This window comes from Cryptomeria japonica, chromosome 3 (assembly GCF_030272615.1).
Source record: "Cryptomeria japonica chromosome 3, Sugi_1.0, whole genome shotgun sequence".
Lineage (NCBI taxonomy): Eukaryota > Viridiplantae > Streptophyta > Pinopsida > Cupressales > Cupressaceae > Cryptomeria > Cryptomeria japonica.
This window is the reverse complement of record NC_081407.1, coordinates 684,084,832-684,089,438: the sequence shown is the minus strand read 5'-3', so window position 1 is coordinate 684,089,438 and position 4,607 is coordinate 684,084,832. Positions and strand designations below refer to the sequence as shown.

At 34.3% G+C, this 4,607-nt stretch overlaps 1 non-coding gene across 1 annotated transcript; it reads left to right on the top strand.

Moving 5' to 3' along the window:
* The first annotated feature begins 3,352 nt into the window (after nt 1-3,352).
* TRNAK-CUU (transfer RNA lysine (anticodon CUU)) lies at nt 3,353-3,425 on the top strand. Its single transcript has one exon. It is a non-coding gene; the product is annotated as a tRNA-Lys (tRNA).
* The last annotated feature ends 1,182 nt before the right edge of the window (nt 3,426-4,607 follow it).

The window sequence follows — 4,607 nt, the reverse complement described above, 5'->3', positions numbered from 1 at the left end:
ATTCTATTTCAAGCAATTTAGTACCTTTCAAGTAAATTAGGATTCACATTTAAAGTAGTGTTATCATTTGTAGATGAAATTTGTATTACTTCATATGGGAGAATTAGTTGGGATTATTATTAAGTACTTTTCACTTCAAACAAGTAGGTGTTAAAATTCATTTCCAAATTCTTTCTATTCAATCATTTAATTTTTTCAAACAAATCAGTACTAGGATTCATACTTATTGTGTAATGGTTTGTCCAAAACAATTATATCTTGCAAGTAATTCAAATCTTTTTCATAAGTTATCTTTGAAAGTATCATGGTTTCCAAGCAATTAGTAATTTCATGTATTTAGTTTAAGTTTTCGAATTTTTAATTATCATAACTTTCCTTCGGAGAAAATACTATTCCAAGAAGTCGGTTTGTTTATGTTCCTTTCAATTACGTAAAATTCATAGTTTAGTTTTTAAATTCAAGCGATAATTCCTTGTATATAATAGTTTCTTTTTCATAATTGTATTGGTATATTGCTTCTTTTAGGATTCATGAATTCAAAGTTAAATTCCTAGTTAGATAACTAAACAAGAGGAGTTGAAACCAAAAATTAGCGGCGTTCGGTATGTATGGTGCCTCTGGGTCACACTTACGGGTAATGCCATCGTGTTGAACTACTGCACTTAACGCCTAATAAAGCTGCAATAACGACGTCTGTGGCATCGTCCCTCTAAATCGCCGGGGAGAAATAAGGGACATTTGGAAGCTAAAATCCAAGGGGCGGGTAATCCTCCTTGGATCGATAATCTAAAAAGATTAATTTTTAAATGAATTTACATCCGCTCAATTAAACCTTAGAAAACCCCATTAGGGTTTGGCGGTGTGTGATAATTTGGAATTTATCTATCTTGATGATTTTTTTTCAAAGTATGATAATGGATTAAGGGTGACATATTTAATAGAAAATAGGACCTAGTTGTTTTAGGCCACAAGCATGAGGTCACCTTGAGCCTTTTTGCTATAGAGCTACCATCGTGGGTAGCAACCGTAGAGAAACTGTCTGGGACATTGACCCTAGAAAGGGTTGCGTACCCACCAAACAGTTTACATTAAACCATAGTTAGAAACCAGAACTACATACTTTACGCCTTGATCTCGTGCCAAAACGGGTATGTAAGCAGTCTAGGGACGAAGTTGTCCCTTGTACTCAGGCGTTCGGGGATGGGGGTTAGGATTTGGTTATGGGTGAGTAGTTGGTTCTTGAAGCTCCTTGATCTTTTAAATCAAATGGTGCAAATAATAATTGAAATGTTAAAATTAATTCCATGCATACTCAGAAGGAATCCCATATGGATTCGCTTGACTTCCTGAGGCTTTAGGCCGAATTCCAAGGTGGAACTCAAGCTTGTTAATGTAATTATTTTTTATACTCCTAAGGACGACGACCTCGGTGCACTCTTAGTAGGGGAGTGTAGTCTTTAGAGAGTGGCTCAGAACCCGGATGGTCCCGATGAGTCTAAAGTCTCTGGCCAGAGCATATCCTATTCTTATGAATAGATGCCTACCTCGTTTGGGTAGATGCCTATCCCGGATTGGATAGATGAAACCTCTTGTCCCGTATGGTTAGATGCCTAACCCGTATGGTTAGATGCCTAGTCCCATATGGATAGATGCCTAACCTGTATGGTTAGATGCCCATCCCGGTTGGATGGATGCCTATCTCGTTTGGATAGATGTACCTGAGTATGTGATTGAATAAAAAATAAATAAGAATAAGTAAGAATAAGAAATCAATATTTTTATACATTAAAAAAAAAAAAAATCAATTGAGTTTTTGGATTAAGTAAGTGGGTTTCTACAATTATCCAAAATGTTGATGCTAAAAATCATCACACAATTGCATCTAGATGCACCTCTCAATTGTTATTATGGAATATGAAAATATTATGTATCATAATCATAATACAATTTACATGTGTCATAATGTATCGCCTCAAGTGGGATAACCTTTTCCATATGAAACATAAATAAATAATAATAAATTAAACATTAAGATTTGCAAGGTGTATGACATCTAACCTTAAGAGAATTTAACACCTGCTCAAATAATTTCTTTAAGCCTTAGTCAAATATAATAGCATGCATTTTCAACCGTGATTGCCACGTATTCTTAGGAACATATCACAACGTGATTTTTAGGATTCCCAAGAGCACTTCAACAACACTTCCTTATCAACAAAATCACCTCTCGAACCACTAACCTAACTACTTTATATGTAAGTAAGATATATTCTTTTTGCTTGTCTTTATGTGATTCTAAAGACATTTACAATTCTAATGTTACATACATCATTCTTAAGAAAAAATAATTTAATGAGTGTGGTGTACACCACTAGCCCCGCTGCACCTCGACACGCGATGTCAGTGCACCTTGGTGTGCACCCTCATGTGCACATCGAGCGCCACGATGTGCCCCGGTACATGTTCGGAGCGCCCCTGGTGAACCACAATTTTACAATATTAAATGTCTTATGCATGACGTGCAATACCTTTCCAAATATTTATAATGCACATTGTCTCAAAGATGTATGATTCTTAACTTCTACTTATGTTGATATTGTACAATCTATGAAAGACTGTGATCAATATTAATGTTTTTTTTAATTCATTGTTTCTTATACCTATTACATAGACATATATTGCATTACAAGAAAATAGTTACAAATGATTAAGATTTAATAAACAAACGACATATCGCCTTTTGAAGTTATAATTGTCATTGATTCATAAAGTGACTATATGGATGTGTGTGTTAATGTGATGTCAATTAGGAAAACACATCTGAATATGGAAAAAAGATCCAACTATTTATGTTAATTGCATAGAAAGTGTAATTGTTGTGCACCAATTTTTGTTGGTCCAATTGCAATAATATAAAATATAAAGACACCAAATGTCACCACTCTTTTGATATAAACTAGACAATTTAAATACATTTAACATTGATATGATATCTATAAACTCAAATATGATGTGTCACATAATAAAAAGCAGACTGTATAAAAACAAATGATTGGAACAAATTAAACAATATTTATGAACAAATAATATTGAATGCTTTGTTTTATACATTTATATGTTAAGTGCAATTTAAAATTGTTCAAATCGTCAAATATAACATCTCAAGAAAATAAACCAGCGAGAAACAAAACAGAAAAGTTCAGATATAAAAAAACATCGTCAAATTTGGTAATCGAAACAGCAAATGACAAAACGGTTCTCAATAGCAAAAATTAATTTAATGGATGTGAAGCAGGGGAACAAGAAATTGAAAAATAATATTATAATCTATTGGTCAAAGCCAATGACAACTGCCCGTCTAGCTCAGTTGGTAGAGCGCAAGGCTCTTAACCTTGTGGTCGTGGGTTCGAGCCCCACGGTGGGCGTTGTATGCTTTTTGTAAGCTTACAGTTTATATTTGACGGTAAATTTTCCTGATGGCTGCAAAAACCGTCAGTTTTAACAGTGTTAATGAAATTTAACACCAGCACATTAGTTATAAGAGGGGCAAGGGATGTGTGAAGGAAAACATGAGTGAATGCCAATTTTATTTAATGAAGTTAGCATTTTAGTGGGGAGAGGGGAGAGGGGAGAGGGATAACGGAATGCCAATTTTATTTTATGAAGAGGGAAGAGTGAAGAGCGAAGAGGGAAGAGTGAAGGAAAACATAAATGAATGTAGCAATTGTATATTTTGGTTTAGTTTTGCATATATTTTGGATCAATAGAGAGAGAGAGAGACATGTCCAAAGATAGAGAGGAAGATGATGATAGAGCGATAGAGGAAGAGGGAGACAAATACACACACACAAAAAAAAAGAAGAAGAGAGATTACAAATAGAGAGACATAGAGAGACAATTATGGATGGAGACGATGAGAGAAATAATGGGAGATAGATAGAGGGAGAGAGAAGAATGGAGAGGTAGAGATATATGTGAAGAGAGAGAAAGAAAGAGATATATATATGGGAAGAGAAAGGGAGAGATAAAGGAAGAGACAAAGAGATAGATAGGGGGATAGGGAGAGAGAAAGGGGGAGAGATAGAAAGAGGGGGGATAGAGATGTAGGGATAGATAGGTAGATGGAGGAGGTAGGGAGAGACATAGCTATAACTTGGGAAATATAGAGGGGTGAGCGAGGGAGAGATGCAAGGAGAGAGGAAGAGGGAGAGGGAGAGGGAGAGGGAGACAGAGAGAGGTGGAGTTAGAGCTATATGTGTGTGTGTGAGAGAGAGAGAGAGAGAGAGAGAGAGAGAGAGAGAGAGAGAGAGAGCACATTAACAAAACAGATGATCTAATATCATAGTCTAGTCTGTAAATAAATTAAAATCATTTGTGAAAGGTTAGTTAAGAAAAAATGATCTAAAAATTGTAAGTGAAATCAAAATAAAATAAATAAATAAAATGAAACCTATTAAAAAGAAAAAAATTAATTGTAACCTATTTTTTTTTTATCTAATTCAACTTATATATATAAATAATAATAATTATTAATATTATTGTTTCAAAAACATTATACTTATTAAAACTTATAATTACTTATCTACACACACACACACACACACACA